Source organism: Rhinoraja longicauda, chromosome 4 (assembly GCF_053455715.1).
Source record: "Rhinoraja longicauda isolate Sanriku21f chromosome 4, sRhiLon1.1, whole genome shotgun sequence".
Lineage (NCBI taxonomy): Eukaryota > Metazoa > Chordata > Chondrichthyes > Rajiformes > Arhynchobatidae > Rhinoraja > Rhinoraja longicauda.
Window position 1 is genome coordinate 32,489,306 of NC_135956.1, and position 15,570 is coordinate 32,504,875.

Consider the following 15,570-nt stretch of genomic DNA (forward strand, 5'->3'; position numbering starts at 1 on the left):
TTATTTTCCGTATCGTATCTCCGTCTGCACTGCGGCCTAACATCGAGGAGTTGGAGGCCTTTGCTGGAGACCGACTTCGGGAGCTCCACTGCGGGAGCTTGCGGACTTACCATCACGGAGCCCACGATCCCTTTGCCAGGGATCGACCTCCGAGCTCCAACCATGGGAGCCTGTGAACTTTAACATTGTGGTCAGAGACCGACTTCGGGAGCTCCAAGCCACAGGAGCTTCGACCACCCCGATGTGGGAGCTTCAATCGCCCTGATGTGGGAGCTTCAATCGCTGGCTGTGGGAGCTTTGATCGCCCCGACTGCAGATGGTTCATCTGCCCCGACTGCGGGAGAATAAAGAAGAAGAGGATTAGATTTTATTGCCTTCCCCACAGTGAGGAATGTGGGGAATCCGCTGTGGTGGATGTTTATGTTAACTTTTATGTAGTTGTGTGTCTTGTTGCTTTTTTTTAGTATGGCTGTATGGTAATTTGAATTTCACTGTACCTTAATTGGTACATGAGACAATCAACTGACCTTGAAACCTTGATCTGAAATGTTGTCTGTCCATTTCACTCCACAGAAGCTGGCTGACTCGCTGAATATATTTAGCAGTTTGTTTTTGGCTTGAGATTATGACTCTAAACTAGACTCACAGAAATATTCCACTATTAGGAATATTAATTTCCTCAGGAAGTCCAAGTATAGCATCACAAACTCTTACATAATATTAATATAATATGTTTGCAATTTTATGTTGTATTAAAATTATTTAATTTGTACAGGTGTCGGAGATTATGGGGAGAAGGCAGGAGAATGGGATTAGGAGGGAGAGATAGATCATCCATGATTGAATGGCGGAGTAGACTTGATGGGCCGATTGGCCTGATTCTACCTTATGGCCTCTCAAGTTAAAATAGTCACTTTCTATTTTTCCTCATAAAGTGAGTAACTTTATATTTCACCATGTTATATTCAATTTTCCTGCTCGCTGAGCTTTATCTCTTTCCAACCTCGTTGCATTCGTCCTTACAGTTAACTTACCAGCCTAGCTTTGTATTGCCAGCAAGCTTGGAATCATGCGCTCAATTAAGACATTGATGCAGATTGTAAATAGTCCAGGAACTAATCTTGTGGCACACCACTAGATATTGCCTGCTAAATGAAAAATAAGTCCATAAATTCATAAGTGATAGGAGAAGAAGTAGGCCATTCGGCCCATCAAGTCTATTCAGCCATTCAATCAAGGCTGATATATCTTTCCCTTTCAACCTCATTCTCCTGCCTTCTCCCCATAACCCTTGACCCCCCTACTAATCAAGAATCAAATAACTTGGTTTACTCTGTTTTACTCTATTCTAATCATTGATCAAAGCGAATGTAATACTTTCAGTCCCGCAAACTCTAGTTTTAATCTAATGTATTGCATCTTATTGAATCCTTTTAAAAAAATACAAACACACGTGGTTTACTGATCCTCCCTTATTCAACCTAAAGAGTACGACTGCAAAATGCTCCAATACATTTGATTTCTCTTTCATAAAATTATCTAAACTCTACCCAATTATCTACAGGTCCTTCCCGAGTTACAAATGCTGGACTTACGGACACCCAGTACATACGAATTAATGTCTTGGAGTTTAGATTAGCTTAGTTTATTGTCACACATACCGAAGAACAGTGAAAAGGTTTTGTTGCATGCTAACCTGTCAGAGGAAATAAGAAAAAGGTGTGTAAGAAGGAACTGCAGATGCTGGTTTAAACCGAAGATAGACACAAAAAGCTGGAGTAACTCAGCGGGACAGGCAGCATCTCTGGAGAGAAGGAATGGGTGACGTTTCAGGTCGAGACCCTTCTTCAGTCTGAAGCCCGAAACGTCACCCATTCCTTCTCTCCAGAGATGCTGTCTGTCCCACTGAGTTTCTCCAGTTTCTTGTGTCGATTAACGGAAAGAGTATACATGATTACAATCAAGTCGTCCACAGGTACATGATCAAGGGAATAAAGTTCAGTGCATGATAAAGTCCAATTAAAGATAGTCGGAGGGTCTCAAATGAGGTAGATATTAGCTCAGGACCACTCACTAGTTGGTGATAGGATGGTTTAGTTGCCTGATGACAGCTGAGAAGAAACTATCCCTAAATCTGGAGGCCTGTTTTTTCACACTTCTGCGCCTCTTGCTTGATGGGAGAGGTGAGAGGTGAGAGGGGTGAAGGATGAGATGGGTCCTTGATTATGCAGGTGGCCTTGCCATGGCAGCGATGAGGTGTAGATGAAATTAATGGAAGGGAGGTTGGTTTGCATGATGGTTTGGGCTGCGTCCACAACTCTGTGATTTCTTACGTTCTTGGATGGAGCTGCTCCCAAACCAAGCTGAGATACATCCCAATAAAATGTGGCGCATCTATACAAGTTGGTGACATCTTTCTTGCTAATTCCAGAGTTACTCTTTACCTCTTTCCAATTTGGTGGTCAGTGTCATTGTAAATCATCTAAAAATTACAGACTACCCCTTCAGCTAACTCCAGCTCCAGACCTCCACAAAACTTCCCTTGCATTTAATTCTATGTGAAATTAGATCTTCCAATTGAAGCATATGCTGACCTACTGCTTTAGGTTTCCAGTTCCTTTAGTGGGGTCATTGTGCCCTTATGCACTGAGTTATATTTCCATATTTTCAATTTCCTATAAATTTTTCTTCTTTTAGCCCTTGGGTCAACCTTCCTGCTAATAAATAGTTTATTTTTGTTCTTGAATATATGTGTTTCCTCCTTCAAGAAATAAGTCCTGTGGTTTTATGAAGAATTCTTGTCAGGCACAAATCAGTATTTGTGGTCATAAAAAGTCTTAAGATGCTTGGCTAGTATTAGACAATAGACAATAGACAATAGGTGCAGGAGTAGGCCATTCAGCCCTTCGAGCCAGCACCGCCATTCAATGCGATCATGGCTGATCACTCAATCAGTACCCCGTTCCTGCCTTCTCCCCATACCCCCTCACTCCGCTATCCTCAAGAGCTCTATCCAGCTCTCTCTTGAAAGCATCCAACGAACTGGCCTCCACTGCCTTCTGAGGCAGAGAATTCCACACCTTCACCACCCTCTGACTGAAAAAGTTCTTCCTCATCTCCGTTCTAAATGGCCTACCCCTTATTCTCAAACTGTGGCCCCTTGTTCTGGACTCCCCTAACATTGGGAACATGTTATCTGCCTCTAATGTGTCCAATCCCCTAATTATCTTATATGTTTCAATAAGATCCCCCCTCATCCTTCTAAATTCCAGTGTATACAAGCCCAATCGCTCCAGCCTTTCAACATACGACAGTCCCGCCATTCAGGGAATTAACCTAGTGAACCTACGCTGCACGCCCTCCATAGCAAGAATATCCTTCCTCAAATTTGGAGACCAAAACTGCACACAGTACTCCAGGTGCGGTCTCACCAGGGCCCGGTACAACTGTAGAAGGACCTCTTTGCTCCTATACTCAACTCCTCTTGTTACGAAGGCCAACATTCCATTGGCTTTCTTCACTGCCTGCTGTACCTGCATGCTTCCTTTCATTGACTGATGCACTAGGACACCCAGATCTCGTTGAACTCCCCCTCCTCCTAACTTGACACCATTCAGATAATAATCTGCCTTTCTATTCTTACTTCCAAAGTGAATAACCTCACACTTATCCACATTAAACTGCATCTGCCATGTATCCGCCCACTCACACAACCTGTCCAAGTCACCCTGCAGCCTTATTGCATCTTCCTCACAATTCACACTACCCCCCAACTTAGTATCATCTGCAAATTTGCTAATGGTACTTTTAATCCCTTCGTCTAAGTCATTAATGTATATCGTAAATAGCTGGGGTCCCAGCACCGAACCTTGCGGTACCCACTGGTCACTGCCTGCCATTCCGAAAGGGACCCATTTATCCCCACTCTTTGCTTTCTGTCTGTCAACCAATTTTCTATCCATGTCAGTACCCTACCCCCAATACCATGTGCCCTAATTTTGCCCACTAATCTCCTATGTGGGACCTTGTCGAAGGCTTTCTGAAAGTCGAGGTACACCACATCCACTGACTCTCCCTTGTCAATTTTCCTAGTTACATCCTCAAAAAATTCCAGTAGATTTGTCAAGCATGATTTCCCCTTCGTAAATCCATGCTGACTCGGAATGATCCCGTTACTGCTATCCAAATGCTCAGCAATTTCGTCTTTTATAATTGACTCCAGCATCTTCCCCACCACTGATGTCAGACTAACTGGTCTATAATTCCCCGTTTTCTCTCTCCCTCCTTTCTTAAAAAGTGGGATAACATTTGCTATCCTCCAATCCACAGGAACTGATCCTGAATCTATAGAACATTGAAAAATGATCTCCAATGCTTCCACTATTTCTAGAGCCACCTCCTTAAGTACTCTGGGATGCAGACCATCAGGCCCTGGGGATTTATCAGCCTTCAGTCCCATCAGTCTACCCAAAACCATTTCCTGCCTAATGTGGATTTCCTTCAGTTCCTCCATCACCCTAGGTTCTCCGGCCCCTAGAACATTTGGGAGATTGTGTGTATCTTCCTCAGTGAAGACAGATCCAAAGTAACGGTTTAACTCGTCTGCCATTTCTTTGTTCCCCATAATAAATTCCCCTGCTTCTGTCTTCAAGGGACCCACATTTGCCTTGACTATTTTTTTCCTCTTCACGTACCTAAAAAAACTTTTGCTATCCTCCTTTATATTATTGGCTAGTTTACCCTCGTACCTCATCTTTTCTCCCCGTATTGCCTTTTTAGTTAACTTTTGTTGCTCTTTAAAAGAGTCCCAATCCTCTGTCTTCCCACTCTTCTTTGCTATGTTATACTTCCTCTCCTTAATTTTTATGCTGTCCCTGACTTCCCTCGTCAGCCACAGGTGTCTCTTACTCCCCTTAGAGTCTTTCCACCTCTTTGGAATAAATTGATCCTGCAACCTCTGCATTATTCCCAGGAATACCTGCCATTGCTGTTCTACCGTCTTCCCTGCTAGGGCCTCCTTCCAATCAATTTTGGCCAGCTCCCGCCTCATGCCTCTGTAATCCCCTTTGCTATACTGTAATACCGACACTTCCGATTTTCCCTTCTGCCTTTCCATTTGCAGAGTAAAACTTATCATGTTGTGATCACTGCCTCCTAATGGCTCTTTTACCTCTAGTCCCCTTATCAGATCAGGATCATTACACAACACTAAATCCAGAATTGCCTTCTCCCTGGTAGGCTCCTGTACAAGCTGTTCTAAGAATCCATCTCGAAGGCACTCTACAAACTCTCTTTCCTGGGGTCCATTTCCAACCTGATTTTCCCAGTCTACCTGCATGTTGAAATCTCCCATAACCACAGTAGCATTACATTTTTGACACGCCAATTTTATCTCCTGATTCAACTTGCACCCTATGTCGAGGCTACTGTTTGGGGGCCTATAGATAACTCCCATTAGGGTCTTTTTACCCTTACAATTTCTCATTTCTATCCATACTGATTCAACATCTCCTGATTCTATGTCACCCCTTGCAAGGGAATGAATATCATTCCTTACCATCAGAGCAACCCCACCCCCTCTGCCCACCTGTCTGTCTTTTCTATACGTTGTGTACCCCTGGATATTCAGTTCCCAGCCCTGGTCCTCTTGTAACCATGTCTCAGTGATCCCTACAACATCATACTTGCCCATGACTAACTGAGCCTCAAGCTCATCCACTTTATTTTTTATACTACGCGCATTTAAGTACAACACTTTAACTTCTGTTAAATGCATCAAACCACTGCCTCACTTAATATTTAATGGCGCACAATTTTCATTTGCCCTTTGAAGTTTCTAATCAGAAGCAAAATCATCAGTGTTTTGATTGTTTCAAAATAAGTAGCTATGCCTTATATGAATTCCTGCACCCATGCAGAACTTCACAATGGAAATAAAAGGTCTCTTCCATAGTCTGTAGGTACAGCAATAAAAATGAATATTGATTTCTCCGATTTCAAGTAATGCTTGCATTACCTCCCCCACCCTAGTCATCCAGCTCGTTTTACTGATCGTATCCCCTCATTATTGCCTCCTCCACAGCCAACAATGGACTATTGTGGGCTCTTTGGCTATCAAATAGTGGCTCTTATTTTTTCTGTACCATTTCATACCTCAAGTTTCCCTCTCCCCTGACTCTCAGTCTGAAGAAGGGTCTCGAACCAAAACATCACCTATTCCATTTCTCCAGTGATGCTACCTGACACGCTGAGTTACTACAGCATTTTGTGTCTATCTTTAGCAATAATCAATGTTGGTAATGGTGTTCGTATAGGTATTGGTTTATTATTGTCACATGCACCCAGATACAGTGAAAAATGTGTATCCAATTTGGGACATATCATCCATGAGTGCCAGAGGATGTGCAACAAGGGAGGGGAGGCAAAGTGCAGAGATCAGTCTGAAGATGGGTTCTGGCCTAACATGTCACCTATCAATGTCTTCCAAAGATTCTGCCTGAACTGCAGTTATTCCAACACATTGTGTTCTTTTTGTAAACAAGCACATCCAGTTCCTTCTGTCTACAGAGTGCAGAATATTGCATTATAACTAAAGAGAGTATGCAGATAAAAAAGTGCAAGGGCCGCAATGAGGTAGATTGGGTGATCGGGAATACATACTTAGCATATGATAGGTTTGATCAAGAGTCTGATGACAGTGGGGTAGAAGCTGTCCTTGGTTTATATGGACTTTTATTTTTTGGCCATCTTAACACATCGAATCTTGTCAAAGGCCTGTCAAGATCAAGATCAAGATCAAGATAGCTTTTATTTGTCATCCAATATTGGACGAAATTCGGTCACCCACAGTCCAACAATAAAAGCATTAAATAGGCATTAAAATTACACAACCCCAAAACCCCCAAAACACAGTCCAACAATAAAAGCATTAAATAGGCATTAAAATTACCCAACCCCAGAAACACACAAAAAAAGAAACATCCATCAAAGAAACATCCATCACAGTGAGTCTCCTCCAGTCCTCTCCTCACTGTGATGGAAGGCCACAATGTCTTTCCCTTCTCCTGCTGTCCTCGCCCGCAGTCAGGCTGTTGTGGTTGCAGGCCGCGCCGGACGGTCCACAGCGGGCCGAGCCTAAGGCGCGTCGCGTCGCAGCCGCTCCCGCAGCCTCCGAAAACGGCCGGCTCCGCCGATGATAAGTCCGATCCGGGGCGGGCGAACACGCTGCTGCTGCCGCTGTTGCTGCACGTCGGAGCGGTCGTGGCTCCCGACATTGAAGCCCCCGCCCAGCAGAGAAATATCCCGCGGCATATCTTAGGCCGCGCCGGACGGTGAAATGTCCGCGACCCAAGCCCCGTGATCCGGGGCGGGCGAACACGCTGCCGCTGCTGGAGCTCCCGATGTCGGCATCCACGCGGCCCGAGCCTAAGGCGAGTCGCAGCTGCTCCCGCAGCCTCCGAAGACGGCCGGCTCCGGTGGTGGTAAGTCCGATCCGCGGGCTCTGCGAACCAGAGCCCTGGAGGCCGCCAGCTCCAGGAGTTGGGCCGATGGTAGGCCGCAGATGGAACGGAAACACGGCCCAGAACACAAAGGTCGGGTCTCCGTTCGGAAGGGATACATATTTACATATTTACAATGTTACAGTTCCCCCCCTCCCCCCCACATACACACATAGTACACAACACAAAAACACCACATCACAACTACAATTAAGACAAAAAAAAACAACAAAAACACAAGACAAATGGACCGCAGGTGTAGCCGCAGCTGCTAGGGCAGCGCCACCATTTAGCGTTTAATATTTCGATTAATATTGACCAATTTTCCTTTAACCCTAAAAGCCACAAGCTGCTGGAGTAACTCAGCAGGTCAGGCAGCATCTCGGGAATACTTGGACAGATGACAATTCAGGTCTGGACTCTTCCTTCATTGGGACCTAACCCAAAAGATCACCGATCCAGTTGCTCCAGAAATGCTGCCTGACCCGCTGAGTTACTCCAGCGCCTTGTGTCTTCTACTGTATACCAGTGCCTGCAGTTCCTTGTTTCTACATTCCTTTAACTCCATTTATCTTCTGTTACATTCCCAATCTTTGGTAGGATTAGGAAGGGTACACAACATGGGAGCAATCATGACCATGACTTGATTTCCACCAAAAGAGGTTAGACCTTATCTTCCACCACTGGGTTGTAATAGTAACAGGCGGGACACTTTAGTTTAGTTTATTTTATTTTATTATGGTCATGTGTACCTAGTACAGTGAAAAGCTTTTGTTGCATGCTACCCGGTCAAAGAAAAGACTACATGATTACAATCAAGCCATCCACAATGTACAGTTAAAGGGTACAACAGGGTTAAAGGGTGCAAGAGAAAGTCTGATAAAGTCTGCTTAGAGATTATTCAAAGGTCTCCAAAGGGTTGAGTCTTTAACTTATTTATCTCACCACACTCAATTTCCTCCTGCAGCTGGTGGAATTTAAATGGCCCAAAATCCTTAAAAAAACAATTTTTGAAAAATGACTGACAGAAATGAAAATAAAAATAGAAGAACATAACAATTTTAAAATTTCCTTTCAGAATCTGGTTATTCAAAAGTCAAGAGTCAAGTGTGTTTAAGTCAAGTGTGTACCAGGACGGAACATTGAAATTCTTACTTGTGGCAGCACAACAGGTTTGTAAATACAGAATCCAATAGATAATATAATAAACAAACATTAAAAAGTTCAAATAAATAAAAACCCCAATGAGGTGCAAAAAAACAATCAAAGTTTAGTTGGAGTTCGTAGTGTTCAATAGGCTGATGGTCATCGTGACAAAGCCAACATTTATTCTCATTCTAATTGTCTTTGTGAAGATGGTAGTGAGCTTCCTTCTTGAACAGCTGCAGTCTTTAGATTTAGACCAGAGATATCTATATCCAGTCATCAATATCAATGATTTGGATGAGAAGGTACAGGGGAAGATTGGCAAGTTTGCAGATGATACAAAAAGTCTGTGGCATTGCAGATAAGTGAAGAAGGATGTCAAAAATTCCAGCATGATCTTGATCGATTGGCCAGGTGGACTGAGGAATTGGTTGATTGAATTTAATACAGAGAAATGTACAAAGAGATGTTGCATTTTGGAAAGTCTAACATGGACAGGACCTACACAGTGAATGGTAGGGCTCCGGGGAGCATTGCACAGCAGAGGGATCTAGGAGTGCAGGTAGGGAAAAAAAAACTGCAGATGCTGGTATAAATCCAAGATAGACACAAAATGCTGGAGTAACTCAGCAGGTCAGGCAGCATCTCAGGAGAGAAGGAATGGGTGACGTTTCGGGTCGAGACCCTGCTTCAGACTGATGTCAGGGGAGGGGACGGGACAAAGATAGGATGTAGTAGGAGACAGGAAGACTAGTGGGAGAACAGGGAAGGGGGAGGGGATAGAGAGGGAAAGCAGGGACTACCTGAAGTTAGAGAAGTCAATGTTCATACCACTGGGGTGTAAACTACCCAAGCGAAATATGAGGTGTTGTTCCTCCAATTTGTGCTGGGCCTCACTCTGACAATGGAGGAGGCCCAGGACAGAAAGGTCAGATTGGGAATGGGAGGGGGAATAGGAGAGTAGATACATAGTTCCTTGAAGGTGGAGTCACAGGTAGATAGGGTGGTCAAAAAGGTTTTGGCACATTGGCTTTCATCAGTCAGCATCAGTCCCATTAATCAGGGAATAGAAGTTGGAAGGCCATGTTGCAGGTATATAAGATTGATGTGACCACATATAGAGTATTGTGTTCAGTTCTGGGCAGCATGTTGCAGAAAAGATGTTGTCAAGTTGGAAAGGCTACAGTGAAGGTTTGGCACATTGGCTTTCATCAGTCAGAGTATTGAGTATAGAAGTTGTGAGGTCATGTTGCAGTTGGGTAAGACGTGGGTGAGACCACATTTAGAGTATTGTGTTCAGTTCTGGGCACCATGTTTTAGGAAAGATATTGTCAAGCTTGAAAGGGTTCAGAGAAGATTTATGAGGATGTTGCCAGGACTCGACGGTCTGAGCTATAGGGTGAGGTTGAGCAGGCTGGGAGTCTATTCTTTGCAGCGCAGGAGGATGAGGGGTGATCATATAGAGGTGTATAAAATCATGAGAGGAAGTAAATGCACAGAGTCTCTTGCCCGGAGTAGGGGAATCGAGGACCAGAGGACATAGGTTTAAGGTAAAGGGGGAAAGATTCAATAGGAATCTGAGGGGTAACTTTTTCACACAAAGGATGGTGGGTGTGTGGAACGAGCTGCCAGAGAAGGTGATTGAGGCAGGGACAATTGCCATGTTTAAGAAACATTTAGACAGGTGCTTGGATAGGGCAGGTTTGGAGGAATAGGGTCAAAAGCAGGTAGATGGGCATGTTGGTCAGTGCGGGCAAGTTGGGGCAAAGGGCCTGTTTCCATGCTGTATGACTCTATGACCAGGAGATACAGCGTGAAACAGGCCATTTCGACCATCGAGTTCGCGCCGACCAGCGATCACCCCATGCACTAGCACTATCCTACACACTCGGGACAAGTTACCATTTTTGTTTACCAAAGCCATTTAACCTACAAACCTGTACATCTTTGGAGTGTGGGAGGAAATGGGAGCACCCGGAGAAAACCTACCGAAGTGGTCACAGGGAGAACGTACAAAATCTGTACAGACAGCACCCGTTGTCAGGATTGAACCCAGGCCTCGGGAGCTGTAAGGCAGCAGCTCTACTGCTGCGCAACTGCGCCACCCTGATGAAGGTTTCCCATTGTGCTGTTGGATGGGTAATTCCAGGATTTAGATCCAACAATGATGGAGGACTGGTGATATATTCCCCAAGTGCAATTGGATGGGAACCCGTAGGTGGAGATGGTGTTTTCATGCACCTGCTGCCCTTGTTCTTCATGAGTAGAGGTCGCAATGTTGTGCGATGCTGTAGGACCAGCCTGGGCACGTAACTGCAGTATATTTTGTAGGTGAAACATACAGCAGCCTCTGCACATCAATAGAGGAAGGGGGTCAATGTGTGGGGTGGATTGGAACCCCATCAACCGCACACAATAGATCCAGCTAGGTTTAAGATTTTTTTAGAGATACACCGCTTAAACAAGTCCTTCAGCCCACCGAGTCTATGCCAGCCAATGATCACCTGCACCTGAGTTCTATCCTGCACACTAGAGTCAATTTTTACAGAAGCCAATTAACCTTCAAGCTTAGGAATGTGGAAGGAAACCGGAGCACCCAGAAAAAAGCCCACACGGTCACAGGGAGAACCTGCAGACACCGTACAGACAGTACCCGAGGTCAGGATCGAACCCGAGTCTCTGGGCTGCAGGGCAGCAACTCTACCAGCCGCATCACGGTGCTGCCCCATGGAACCGTTACCACGGTAAGGATCTCACAACCCTGGGACCTTTGCAAGCATAGTCACTACTTGTCTCCAGCATAATGCAGCCTAAATCCAGTCACCTCCAAGCTAGATTTCTCCATCTTTTCCCATCTTATCTCTGTGTCTTAGGTCTGTTACAAACCAGCGAGTAAATATCTTGCAAGAATTTATATTGAATCTGTCTCGGCAGGCAATTGTAACCCATGACCAGCTAAGCCCAAGAAGAGCCCTTCTAAAGGATGCAGTCAGATTCATCAATGACTTGCAATGCTGCCAGCTTTCTCCCAGTAGATTAACTTGGTCCTCACTGTTCGCTTTTACTCATTCTGGGGTTCTATTAAATTTAGGTCACCAGACTGCACGGGGATATATTATTTTTCTAGTCCTCAGTGCTTCCGAGCCTCATATGAAGTATGCCCAGATGTGAATCATTCAAAAGAGTCATCTCTAGCCAAGTTTTTTATTCCTTTTCAGCTACTTATTAATTTTATTTGCTTACTTACATAATAACAGATTTGCCAGCAAGATGGATTTATCGTCTATTAATTTAGAAGAATATAAAACTTCGATTTTGATTGCAATGCTGTAGGCCATGAATAAATGTGAAGTAACAATAGAAAGAAGGGTCCTGACCCAAAGCATCGCTACCCATGTCCTCCTGACCCACTGAGTTACTCCAGCACTTTGTGTTTTCCGCAAGATTCCAACATCTGCCCTTCCCCGTGTCTCCATGGAACAACACAGTATTGATATGCTTTCTAACATATGATCTACTTTGATAAGATTATAAGTTACAAAAGAGCAGTGTGAGCTCCCATATAAGTTTGTGGTTTTAATCACCTTTCGCATCTTTGGCGTGACTCGCCCAGGAAGGTGTGGGATGTTAATCAATAGTCAATAGTCAATAGTCAATAGTCGTTTATTTGTCACATACACATAAATGTGTAGTGAAATGAAACATTGCCCGCAGTTGAACAATAAGACCAATAAGAATAATCAATAAAAATGCAATAACACATACAATCACAAACTAACACCAAACAAAAGAAACATCTGGAGGGGATTCTCCCACTTTGTATGGAATTTCAAAACTAAAACTAAAAGAAATAAACCAAGACCACCAAGAAGAAATCCACATGGTCAATGGGAGAATGTGAAAACTCCACACAGAGAGGACCTGAGATGAGGATTTAAACCTTGTCACCGACACAGTGCGGCACTGGAACCACTGACTGCTTCACTGTGCTGTGTTACTTATCAGTTGGTATCTGCTTCTCTGTTGCGATAGAGTGTGAAGGCTGCTGGAACAGAGGAACAGTGGCATTTCGTGCCTGTTGGAGGACACACAATAGTGAGGGCTAATAATTGATAAAAAGGGATGTGGATTGTGCTGTGTACGAAGAAACTGCAGATGCTGGTTTATATATATATATATATATATATATATATATATATAAGAGGCATTCATTATAAATATAAATAAAAATAAAGATAAGGATAATTGTCATAATTTACTGTGTAAACCAAAGATAGACACAAAATGCTGGAGTAACACATTTTATTAAAGAGCTAAAGAGAGCAGAGGGCCATCCGGGGGAGTATATTAAAGGTCTAAAGAGGGTAGATCTATTAAGAGGGTGGACGTTTGTGGATCGTGCTAATGTGGTGAGAGGAGACCGCAAACAAAGCCGAAAAGTAGAAGCATGGAATGCAGCAGTGACGACAGCCACGTTTCAGGAATCTCATTGATATTATCCATGCGCCCGTCATTATAACAGAAATTTGGATCAACTGTTAATGAATTTAGACTTGTGGATAATCATCCCATTCTGTTTGTCACCTAATTAAGGACAATCCCAAAAGATTTTATAAATACATAAGGGGGAAAAGGGTAACTAGAGAAAGAATGGGACCTCTTAGGAATCAAAGCGGTCACCTCTGTGTGGAGCCGCAGGAGATGGGCAAAGTCCTCAATGAGTATTTCTCCTCTGTATTTACCGAGGAGAAAAACAGTACGATGGAGGAACTTGGGGCAGTCAATGGAAGTGTCTTGAGAGCAGTCAGTGTTACCGTCGAAGAAGTACTGAAGGTACTATCATGTATGAAAGTAGACAAATCTCCAGGGCCTGATCAGATATATCTGAGGACATTGCGAGAAACCAGAGAGGAAATTGTGAGAGACTTGGTTGATATTTACGAGTCGTCCTTAAATACAGGAGAGGCAAGACTGGTGGGTGGCAAATGTTGTACCTCTTTTCAAGAAAGGCTGCAGGAAAAATGCTGGGAACAATAGGCCGGTGAGCTTAACATCTGTAGTTGGAAAGTTACCAGAGAGTATTCTGAGGGATAGGTTATACAGGCATTTGGACGGGCAAGGGCTGATTAGGGATAGTCAGCATGATTTTGTACATGGGAGGTTGTGTCTCACAAATTTGATTAAGTTTTTGAAGACGTGACCAAAAAGGGCGATGAGGGCAGAGCTCTAGATGTTGTGTACATGGATTTCAGTCAGGTGTTCGACAAGGTTCCGCATGGTAGGCTGCTCTGGAAGGTCAGATCACATGGGATCCAAGGAGAGATAGATGAATGGATAGCAAATTGGCTCCATGGAAGGAAGCAGAGGGTGATGGTGGAAGGTTGCTTCTCGGAGTGGAGGTCTGTAACTAGTGGTGTGCCTCAGGGTTTGGTGCTGGGCCCATTACTGTTTGTCATCTACATCAATGATTTCGATGAGAATATACAGGGTAAGATTAGCAAGTTTGCTGATTATACAAAAGTGGGTGGTTTTGCAGTTAGTGAAAATGGTTGTGAAAGATTGCAGCAGGATCTGGATCGAGGTGGGCTGCGGAATGGTTGATGGAATTTAATACTATGAAATGTGAGGAGTTGCATTGTGGAACGTCTGACAAGGGCAGGACCTACATGTTTAATGGTAGGCCTCTGGGGAGTGTTGTAGAGCAGAGGTATCTAGGAGTGTAGGTGCATGGTTCCTTGAAGGTCGAGTCGCAGGTAAGTAAGGTGGTCAAAAAGGCTTTTGGCACATTGGCCTTCATCAGTCAGAGTATTGAGTATAAAAGTTGGGAGGTCATGTTGAAATTATATAAGACGTTGGTGAGAACGTATTTAGAGTATTGTGTTCAGTTCTGGGCACCATGTTATAGGAAAGATATTGTCAAGCTTGAAAGGGCTCGGAGAAGATTTATGAGGATATTTCCAGGACTAGAGGGTGTGAACTATAGGGAGAGATTGAAGAGGCTGGGTCTCTATTCCTTGGTGTGCTGGAGGATGAGGGGTGATCTTATAGACGTGTATAAAATCATGAGAGGAATAAATTGGGTAGATGCACAGAATCTCTGCCCAGAGTAGGTGAATCGAGGACCAGAGGACATATGTTCAAGGTGAAGGGGAAAATAATTAATCGGAATCTGAGGGGTAACGTTTTCACACAAAGGATGGTGGGTGTATGGAACAAGCTGCCAGAGGAGGCAGTTGAGGCTGGGACTATCCCAACATTTAATAAACAGTTAGACAGTAATTAAGGCCTCGAGGTAATCAAACTTCTGAGTAATCTTGTCATCTGAGAATATTAAAAGTGTACCAAAGTCACACTTGACAGATCATAGAAACATAGAAACATAGAAAATAGGTGCAGGAGGAGGCCATTCGGCCTCATTGTGATCATGGCTGATCGTCCCCCATCAATAACCCGTGCCGGCCTTCTCCCCATATCCCTTGATTCCACTAGCCCCTAGAGCTCTATCTAACTCTCTCTTAAATCCATCCAGTGATTTGGCTTCTACTGCCCTCTGTGGCAGAGAATTCCACAAATTCTCAACTCTCTGGGTGAAAAAGTTTTTTCTCACCTCAGTTTTAAAGGTCGCTCTGATTGGTCGCCTGGTGCACGCCAGTTACAATAAATCGCCTGTTACTTCAAACCCCAGCTCCGCGTGGCCTCTCCATTTTGCTTCTACAGTGACCATATAAAATGTAGGTCTTTCTCCACAATCCTCTACTATCTCGGTAATCAAAGGACAAAAATAAAAATGGAGTTGAAGCTTTTTGTGGGCAATCGGTCTATAGAGCAAACCTGGAATTGAGATACCAATGAAGAAAGCATTGGGAACCCGAGATCATGTCATTGATTCTTCCCACAAGTAACTCCACTTTTTAAGAAAGGAGGA